The sequence below is a fragment of the Triticum aestivum genome, chromosome 5D (assembly GCF_018294505.1).
Source record: "Triticum aestivum cultivar Chinese Spring chromosome 5D, IWGSC CS RefSeq v2.1, whole genome shotgun sequence".
Lineage (NCBI taxonomy): Eukaryota > Viridiplantae > Streptophyta > Magnoliopsida > Poales > Poaceae > Triticum > Triticum aestivum.
Window position 1 is genome coordinate 532615022 of NC_057808.1, and position 10943 is coordinate 532625964.

General features: G+C 48.2%; 1 long non-coding RNA gene across 1 annotated transcript; it reads left to right on the forward strand.

The window, feature by feature from the left end:
* Nucleotides 1–8365: 8365 nt before the first annotated feature.
* On the forward strand, nt 8366–10558 carry LOC123126023 (uncharacterized). Its single transcript, XR_006461536.1, has 5 exons — nt 8366–8933; nt 9489–9610; nt 9718–9969; nt 10044–10103; nt 10195–10558. It is a non-coding gene; the product is annotated as an uncharacterized lncRNA (long non-coding RNA).
* The last annotated feature ends 385 nt before the right edge of the window (nt 10559–10943 follow it).

A 10943-nucleotide genomic window follows, 5' to 3' on the forward strand; every position in this document is an offset into this window, starting at 1 on the left:
TCTTTGAGGCGCGGCATGATCACCTTCGTCACTGGCATGACACCATGATCTCCATCATCATGATCTCCATCATCGTGTCTTCATGAGGTTGTCTCGCCAACTATTACTTCTACTACTATGGCTAACGGTTAGCAATAAAGTAAAGTAATTACATGGCATTTTTGTTGACACGCAGGTCATACAATAAATTAAGACAACTCCTATGGCTCCTGCTGGTTGTCATACTCATCGACATGCAAGTCGTGATTCCTATTACAAGAACATGATCAATCTCATACATCACATATATCATTCATCACATCCTTCTGGCCATATCACATCACATAGCATACCCTGCAAAAACAAGTTAGATGTCCTCTAATTGTTGTTGCATGTTTTACGTGGCTGCTATGGGATTCTAGCAAGAACGTTTCTTACCTACGCAAAAGCCACAACGTGATATGCCAAATTCTATTTACCCTTCATAAGGACCCTTTTCATCGAATCCGATCCGACTAAAGTGGGAGAGACAGACACCCGCTAGCCACCTTATGCAACTAGTGCATGTCAGTCGGTGGAACCTGTCTCACGTAAGTGTACGCGTAAGGTCGGTCCGGGCCGCTTCATCCCACGATGCCGCCGAATCAAGATAAGACTAGTAACGGCAAGTAAATTGACAAAATCGACGCCCACAACTACTTTGTGTTCTACTCGTGCATAGAAACTACGCATAGACCTAGCTCATGATGCCACTGTTGGAGAACGTAGCAGAAATTCAAAATTTTCTACGCATCACCAAGATCAATCTATGGAGTAATCTAGCAACGAGGGGAAGGGGAGTGCATCTACATACCCTTGTAGATCGCGATGCGGAAGCGTTGCAAGAACGCGGATGAAGGAGTCGTACTCGTAGCGATTCAGATCGCGGTTGATTCCGATCTAAGCGCCGAACCACGGCGCCTCCGCGTTCAACACACGTGCAGCCCGGTGATGTCTCCCATGCCTTGAACCAGCAAGGAGAGAGGGAGAGGTTGGGGAAGACTCCGTCCAGCAGCAGCACGACGGCGTGGTGGTGATGGAGGAGTGTGGCAATCCTGCAGGGCTTTGCCAAGCACCGCGGGAGACGAGGAGGGAGAGGGGTAGGGCTGCGCCAAAGAGAGATATGTTCTCGTGTGTATGGCAGCCCCAAAACCCCCACTATATATAGGGGAGGGGGAGGGGCTGCGCCCCCATCTAGGGTTCCCCCCAACGGGTGTGGCCAGCCCTAGATGGGAGTTGGAGGGGCGGCCAAGGGGGGAGAGAGGGGGGCGCACCACAAGGTGGGCCTTAGGCCCATCTGAGCCTAGGGTTTCCCCCTTCCCCCCCTTCCTACGCCCTGGGCCCCTTGTGGGAGGCGCACCAGCCCACCTAGGGGCTGGTCCCTTCCCACACTTGGCCCACGCAGCCCTCTGGGGCCGGTGGCCCCACCTGGTGGACCCCCGGGACCCTCCCGGTGGTCCCGGTACGTTACCGATAGCACCCGAAACTTTTCCAGGGACCAAAACAGGACTTCCCATATATAAATCTTCACCTCCGGACCATTCCGGAACTCCTCGTGACGTCCGGGATCTCATCCGGGACTCCGAAAAACATTCGGTAACCACGTATATCTATTCCCTATAACCCTAGCGTCATCGAACCTTAAGTGTGTAGACCCTACGGGTTCAGGAACCATGCAGACATGACTGAGACGTTCTCCGGCCAATAACCAACAGTGGGATCTGGATACCCATGTTGGCTCCCACATGTTCCACGATGATCTCATCGGATGAACCACGATGTCGGGGATTCAATCAATCCCGTATACAATTCCCTTTGTCAATCGGTATGTTACTTGCCCGAGATTCGATCGTCGGTATCCCGATACCTTGTTCAATCTCGTTACCAGCAAGTCTCTTTACTCGTTCCGTAACACATCATCCCATGATCAACTCCTTGGTCACATTGTGCACATTATGATGATGTCCTACCGAGTGGGCCCAGAGATACCTCTCCGTTTACACGGAGTGACAAATCCCAGTCTCGATTCGTGCCAATCCAACAGACACTTTCGGAGATACCTGTAGTGCACCTTTATAGCCACCCAGTTACGTTGTGACGTTTGGTACACCCAAAGCATTCCTACGGTATCCGGGAGTTGCACAATCTCATGGTCTAAGGAAATGATACTTGACATTAGAAAAGCTCTTAGCAAACGAACTACACGATCTTGTGCTAGGCTTAGGATTGGGTCTTGTCCATCACATCATTCTCCTAATGATGTGATCCCGTTATCAACGACATCCAATGTCCATGGTCAGGAAACCATAACCATCTATTGATCAACGAGCTAGTCAACTAGAGGCTCACTAGGGACATGGTGTTGTCTATGTATCCACACATGTATCTGAGTTTCCTATCAATACAATTCTAGCATGGATAATAAACGATTATCATGAACAAGGAAATATAATAATAACCAATTTATTATTGCCTCTAGGGCATATTTCCAACAAATATTTTAGTTAAGCCTGTGCTGACTAGCTAATTGATGCATTCATTGTTTTGGTATGTACACATATTAATTAACTCTCGTCTTTCTTCTTTTTTCTAGCCCTCCGGATCGAGCACAACTTCGGTAAAGAGACGAGGCCCGAAGAGAAAGTTGCGCTCGGATGAAAGGTTTGAGATCACAGCAATCGCGCGCGACGGCCAACCGATTGAACCCATCCGGACAAAGGAAGCATTTGCTGCTCAGTGCGGGGTTCTTGTTAGGGACAAGATCCCGATCAGCATCCACCAATGGTATAAGCCTAAGAAGGAAGACCCTGAGGTGTCTTATGTCAATGATATGCAGAAAGATGATCTTTGGACTGAGCTGAAGGCAAATTTCACCCTACCGCCAGAGGAGGATCCGGAGAAGCCAGTTAAAGAGCAATTAATCAAGTCTCATGCTCTTAAGAAGATGGCAGACCTATTCAGGAGGTGGAAGAATGGGCTAAAAACGTTTGTCGACAAAGAAGAGACACCAGAATTCATCGGCAAATATGAGAAGATCAGAGATCACTGGCCCGCATTTGTGGCCCACAAGACATCGGAAAAGAGTAAGAAGTTGTCAGCGACAAACAAGAAAAATGCTGCGAAGAAGAAGCTTCACCATCGCACGGGGTCAGGTGGCTACCTCAAAGCCCGGCCTAAGTGGGCCAAGGCTGAGAATGATCTGCTTGATAAAGGGGTCGAACCAGAGACAATGAACTGGCCAGACCGTTGCCAGACTTGGTTCTTCGGGGCTGGCGGAACCTTGGGCCCTGTATCAGGGAAGTGCGTTTGGACGGACGAGCAAATGAGAATATCAGTCAAGAGGCTTCAGCACTATATCGATGCAGCGCACCAAGGGACGTTCGTTCCAGACAGAGAGAACGACGAGCTCACAATGGCCCTCGGGAATCCTGAGCACCCTGGACGGACACGAGGCACGCCAGGCTCCGTTCCGTGGAAGGCTGGTTTTCCGGACGCAGGCAGTTACAAATGCCAGGAGAGGAGGAAAAAAGTGGAGCAGACCCAAATTCAGAAGCTGCACGAAAGGGTTCAAGCGCTAGAGGAACGAGACGTAGCTCGCAGCAATCGACCTGCCGAAACTACCCCCGAAGCTACCCCGCCATCTCAGCGGAGAAGCAGCGTGGCTTCCACCAAGCTGCTTCAGCCGGAGCATGTCTTGACGGCTCCTGCTAGCTACCCCGTGGATGCTATCACGGAGTCTCAACATTGCCACCTTATGACGCGATGGGAGAACTTCAAAGTTAAGGCGGCTGTCGGCTCTGTTCGACCTCCTGAACCCGGCGCAACTTTTCATTGTCGTCCGATTCCAGAAGGATATGCTAGGGTGACGGTGGACGAAATAACGGAGGGATTTGAGGACCTCCAGCTTGACCACCCTACCGGTGAAGGGGAGACTCGGCTGGGTTCTGCTCTGAAGACTCCATGCCTATGGCGGAAGGAGCTCATCAACCTTCCGAACTGGACGCCTCCGGCGAGTAAGGGCACTCCGCCTCCTCCTCCGCCTCCTCCTCCGGCGAGTGATCAGGGCACTCAGCCTCCTTCTCCGGTGTGTGGCGGCCTGCGCCGGCGCGCCCGAGCAGCCAGCCTCCTCCTTCTCCGCCTTTTCAGCAAGGGCGGAAGAGACCCGCCGCCGCTCCGGCTGCTCCGGCGCGTCGTAGTCCTTCTCCTCCGCCTCGTAAGCAAGGAAAGAAGACAGCCGCAGCCGCTCCGTCTGCTCTGCCGGCGTCTAGCAGTACAGCCAGAGGCGGGAGGCAATACAGATTCGGTCCTTCTCTGAAGACTCCAGAGAAGTTACCATACGAGAGGACCGAGGAGGAAACCACGAAGATCGTGCGAGCCGAAGTGACGAACTTCTTTGAAGGGGTGAAAGCAAAGAAACATCCACCTCCGGAGGAGAAGGTAGATCCGGTGAAAGCGAAGCGCACTCTGGCTGCCCTGACAAAACCACCAAAGTCTCCGCCGAAAGGCAACTATGAGCGCATTATTGCAAAGACATTTGTCGAAGCGGAGCAGTCGGAAAGTACTATCAGTGATCAAAGGTTAAAAGAACGACGAGCTAGGAAAAAAATTGCCCAGCTCGGCGAACAAGCGAACCAATCGTGCCCCCCGCTCAAGGTGTCTAGCGACATCGTCGCTAATGATCCGAGGATGGTGGCCGGTTATAGAAATCTTGGAGATTACCTGCCCGACGATGTACATTATGATTTCTTGGAGGTGGGCGAACACAAATACCATTACGGGAAGCCTCTCGTCAAAGATGAAAGATCTCTAACAACAATGATGCGAAGATTACATGATTGGTACATGAAAACCTGCAGAGAGTCTGGGGGGAGGGATACTTTGACGCTGAGAGTTAAAGAGGAGCATGACCTCGTTGGAATTGAACTGTTGAATGTTCCATTTGAGGAGTTCTTCCAGTTTTTCAATCAAAAGGCCCTCGATAAATCAACGGTCACTTGCTACTGTCTGTAAGTAGTACTACTTCTGTCATTAAGTCTCTCTATGTAGGTCAGCTCTTTCATTGCATGTATTTATAATTATCCTCACTATATTATGCAGATTGAAGATCGCCGAATTGAAGAAAAGACAAATCGGTGATATTGGATTCATTAACACAAATCTCATAGATGCAACTGAGGTTAAATATCATGCCGAAAATACCGAGGTCAACTTGCTACGATTGTTGGTAATAAATGAAAACAAAGATATAATACTCTTTCCTTACAACTTCAAGTGAGTGTTACTGTCTTGTGCATATTCGGTTTCCCTTATTAGTCCAGGTTATAGTAATGTAATTGATGACTTATGCATGCGTGCGCAGCTTCCACTATATTCTCCTAGAGATTAAGCTTGAGCAGGGAGTAGTAACCGGCTTAGACTCGAGACGAAAAGATCCCCAGGACTATGCGGACATGACTCAAATGCTCGAGAAGTAAGTTAAATCGATCATTATCCACCATATCAGCAACTTTGTTCATTTCCTGATATCAAGTAATTGTTTTCTTTGTCTGGCAGGGTTTGGAGAAAATTCACCAAAAAAGCTCCGGGACTGCCGAAGAAGCTGCAATTTAGACACCCGAAAGTAAGTACTATAGTAGCATGTTCCGCGCATCTCCTAGTGATTCAAGCGCTAGTTTCATCAATACCATTTAGCATGCTTGCTTATCAGTTTGATTAACCTCTATTTCTTGTAAAGTGGTTGTGGCAGGAACAAGGGAATGATTTCTGTGGATACTACGTTTGCGAGTCCATCCGCCACACGACCTGTGAGCGGGGCTACTCTGACGAACAATATGAAGTGCGTAAGCAATAATATTCACAATTTTATTTTATTACCATCATTTGTGTTGAGTTTCATTTATTCATATATATATATGTATTGACCCCCTTCTTCAAATTAGATCTTTCGGATGCGGGATGAACTCCTAGCACCAGATCGTATGCGAGCAATTCAAGAGGAATTAGCGGCATTCTTCCTTGACCACGTGATCGCTGAAAACGGAGAATACTATGTGGACCCTGTGTTCATATATAATTAGGAGATTATATTGTAAGAGATAATTATTGTATATATGTAGCCGGTAGTGTCGGATAGATATACGAGAACTTGTTGTTCGACCAATCTCTCGGAGAAGGAGAGGTGGTCGATATCACTTCTCTCTGTATGCATATGTTCATGACGATCTTCTGTTTCCTTCATTTGCTTACTAGCTAGCGTGTCTAGTCCTCTCTATACGTATATAGTACGTAGCGTCGACCAAGCACGGAGATAAGAGATGACACTTCTCTCTATTAATTAGCTAGCTAACACAATATATGAAACACCTAAATTAACCCCCCAAAACCCCCAACCCCCCCCCCCCTTCCAAAACAAAAACAAAAACCCCAGCCCCTGAAATGCTGACGCGTGGATGCCTATTGGTCCCGGTTAGTGCCACCAACCGGGACCAAAGGCCCTCCTGCCTGGGCTCGCCGCACCGGCCACGTGGAGGCCCATCTGTCCCGGTTCGTGTAAGAACCAGGACTAAAGGGCTAGGGCATTAGTAACGACCCTTTAGTCCCGGTTCAAAAACCGGGACAAAAGGCCCTTACCAACCGGGACAGATGACCCTTTTTCTACTAGTGGTGAAGAATCCGATCATAAAGTGACAATTCATCATATCCCAACAAACACACCACCAATTACGGTTAATTGATCTCGATCATGTGAGCCAGCTCACGGGAACTTGGTATTGAAGATCAAAGAGAGAGAGAGAGAGAGAGAGAGAGAGAGAGAGAGAGAGAGAGAGAGAGAGAGAGAGAGAGAGAGAGAGAGAGAGAGAGAGAGAGATATCTACCTACTGTTATGGCCCCTAAGGTCCTAAGGGAACTACTCACCGTGATAATGGAGGCAGCGAGGTTGATGAAGAAGTCTCTCGTGGTGGATTCCCCCTCGAGCAGTGTCGTGGTTTTATCACGGCGGATGTCCTGGTGAAAGGACTAAGTCTAGAGGCCATCGCAACTAGGTGGTCGCTCAAAGGGGTTGATCAGGAAACAAAGGACATGGGTTTACCTAGGTTCGGTAGAGAGCATGCTTTTCTCGAATGATAAAATAGAAAAAGATGTTGTCTATTTTACCATGGAATTGGAAGTGTAGAAAGGCAATTCATATAATTTTGCAACACCGATCTCATGATCCAAATGACCTTCTTTTTAATAGAAAAGGGTCATGGTTCATATAACATATTTCATTAAAAATTTATATTGTAAAGAGAAGCATGTATGTACTTAATGTGGTGGCATTGCTAATTTGTTACGATTTTGGCCTTTTCGAGAGAGGGAAGGGGGAGAGGTATGCATGAAATGCTCGCGCTGCTGGACTTTAGTGGAAAAAATGAATTCATAATATAATCACAACTATTTGCATGTAAATCGTCGAGTTCAACTAATATTCCAATTCGCAAAAAAAAGTTCAACCAATATTCCGCCTGTACAATGGACGATGGGGTGGAGAGTGGATAAAGCAGGGGGTGGAGATTGTGGAACGGCCTGACCACGTGACGCACAGACTGAGTTTGGATTTGTTCGCTTGTTCCGTACCGCATCGATCCTTTGCTCATCCGTCTGGCTCTGGCTCTGGCTCACTGACCTTTTCCGCACCTGTCCCAAATTACAGAGGACCGCAACCTGCCCGTGCATGCGCTGGTACCGTAGTACCCATGCCAGAACCGTCCCCACGATCAATCGGTGGCCTGCTTCACACGGCGGCGCTGCACGATACAAACATCAGTCCGTCGTCCAACATGCGTACATGCATGCACCGCGCACAGCGATACCTGGCCGGCTGGAGGCTACTAGGCCATAGGCTGCCTGGGAGCACGGCGACGCAACCAGACCGTGTGCCTTCTTGAACGGTCGGCTGCTGCACGATGCTAGTAGTAGTACGAGTAGTCCTACTACTCGTTGGGTGCATGGGCGACAAGATAGACCATGCGACTGAAAAGCCTCTGTTCGAGCTTCGGCATTGGAGCCCCTCCTCTGGGTTTCTGTCCCCGGGTCCACGTCTCTGCACAGCGCCGCAGCCGATCGCTTCTTTTGGAAAGATGCAAGATTCTGCAAAGAACCCATGCAAAAAAGCCAAATCAAACGGACGTGGAGTAATTGGTCACGAGCTCATATGAGCTCGTTATCTAGGTCGTCGATAAGCGTCTCTGGATCTGGGCTATTTTCCTATACCCGCGCGTGTGGTGCGCCAGAAATTGAGAACTGTAGGTAAATACGTAGGTGGCAGTGGAGGGTGGTGGGCCATTGGGACGGGGCAGAGTAGACGGCCGTCAGTCGTCAGGGAGGCGAGCCGTGGATCAGAATCGGCGTTCCCGTCTGATCCATGGATCGGAAAGTTCGCTTTTCCGTCCAATGGCCGCAGACCGGAATTGATGCAGAACCGAGAGTCCTCTCGCCTAGGGCGTGGGTCATTTGGAAGCTGAGGAATGCGGGGATAGAGGGAAGGAGCGCCGGCGGCGAGACACCATGGAGTTTCTGATGCAGCCCATCGGCAGGTATGTGGATCTCTGCTTTCCCGGCGATGCCGTCTCCATATTAGCCTCTGGTTTGGCTGATCCATAGGATTGGTTTTTCCCAAGTTTCAGATCCACTCTGCTTGAAGAGGTAGGGATAGTTTGGTGCCGGCTCCTGCGGCTCTGGGATGGGGGGTTTTGAGGTGGCACAGCCGGTGGAGCGCGAGGCGGCGCAGCATCGGAAGGTGGACAGTGCCATAGTGGCGAGGCACAAATCTTCTTGGGGAAGGAGACGGCGGCGGGCAGAAGAGAGAGCTCGCCGCCGACATCCGAGCTGTCAACGAGGAAAATGAACCTCCAAGCCCCTGGGTGGAACACGAGGTTAGTGATTAGCAACCTGCATTCCATTAGAGATTCAGTCATTTAGGAAATTAAATTAGAAATGACCAAATAAATCATGCATATGCCTCTGCAGGCTGATTCAGAAAATGAAATTAGAGATTCAGAAAATAAAATTAGAAATGGATTTAAAGATTTAGAAAATTCATCTTGTATGTGCCTCTGTTTGCAGGTTGATTGCTGTCTGCAACCAGAAAATTCATGCTATATGTGCCTCTGTTTGCAGGCTGATTACTCTCTGCAGTCAGAAAATTCCTGTGTTTGCAGGTTGTTTGGTCGCTGCATGCAGAGAAGTCATGCTGTATGGTACCTATGTTTGTAGGCTGATTGCTGCCTGCATTTAGAAAATTCATGCGATATGTGATGTGTTTGGCGGGCTGATTGCTCTCTGTAGTCAGAGAAATTAAAGATTTATGTGCTTCTATTTGCAGGCTGTTTGCTCTCCTCATTCATAAAATTCATACTATATGCCTGTGTTTGCAGGCTGATTGCTCAATGCAATCAGAAAACTCATGATGTATGTGACTGTGTGTGCAGGCTGAGGATTGATGTTGCTGCACCGAGCAGAACACCCTGCCCAAATCGTATAAATGCGTTCGAGAAGGCAGTCAGGTGTTTTGCAAAGAACCCGGCTGAAAATGTGATCACACCGGTTCTTGGTACTACTTTCGACTCTTTTTGGGCAAGGCGTATGGATTTTACAACTTTTTTTTTACGAATAGTATGAAGTTTACAACTTGAACTCATGGGAGAAGGGTTTTGGTAGGAAGATGACAGGAAGCTCAGGGAGCAAGAGAAGGATGTTGAGGTTGCAAGGAAGTGTCAGGAGGACGCAGAGAGGAACGCGATGAAACATTTTGTTGAAATTTGTTGATTATTGGGCATGTGGAAGATGATAGTTGTATGTGTTGGTGCAGCCACAGATGAGGAGATCGCACACGCATCTCGAGATGTTGCTGCTAGTGGGCCTGTATATAATGTTGCTCAGGAATCAACCCGGAAGGTGGTGGCATGCCAGGTAAAAATGAGAGAATTTAGAGATGTTGCTGCTGGTGAGCCTGTACTCATTTTGTTCTGGTGTTGCGGATGTAGGTGGTTAGACAAGTTTGGATGATGGTGGCATTGATCGGAGCTGGCAATTAAACTACGGTGGTAAGTCCGAAAAACAAAATCAAGAAAGAGAATGAAAAATATGATTATCGGGGAGTATGACATACCTAGTGACCCAATGTGTGGTTCGCAGGGCGGAATCGCAATACTAGACGTGCCGGTGGTGGTGGGAGCAGCACTGTGAAGCGGTCTCGACACCGGAAGGGCAATAAGAGAGCAAAAAGAAGAAGGAATACGAGATGGAGTTAGTTCGGTTCTCTAATATTGTTGAAATGATATGCACATGTCTCAGAGAGCTCAGAAGACAATGGCACAAGCAGTGACGATAGCAACAACGCTAGTGGTGAAGACATGGGTTATACTGGCCGCGCAAGCAAGGAAACAAATATTTGTGGAAGTACTTTATTTTTGTTTGTTCATGGAACCGTATGTGCTAAACCTTACATCATCAGGATGTAAAACAGAGCCAAGGGATATATTGGTGGCACGGGACAGGGTGCGACCGGATGAATTCGAATAATGATCTCTCCTGAAAGTGTAGTCTATATTGTTTCGTGTGCTTTCTAGAACTGGTCAGTGCAATCATCATGTTGTAGCTGCTGTGGGCAAAGATTATTGTGATTTAGATGCAGTCAGTGCATGAGTAATGTCTTTCCTGTGAAACAAATTTAATTAAGTATCAAGTGTTCAGTCCCTAAATTTGTTTGCACGGATGGAATTTGCATTTGAACTTCTGAATGTGTTGCAAAATTGTTCAGTATAACTCACTATGTACAGTGCAAAGAGGATCTGTCTAGATTTGCGAAAAATTATAGGTTGTCCTCTTGCCTGGCGAGCATGATCACCTGAGATGCAGCAAAAGGTACAGCTGTAGTAAAAAAA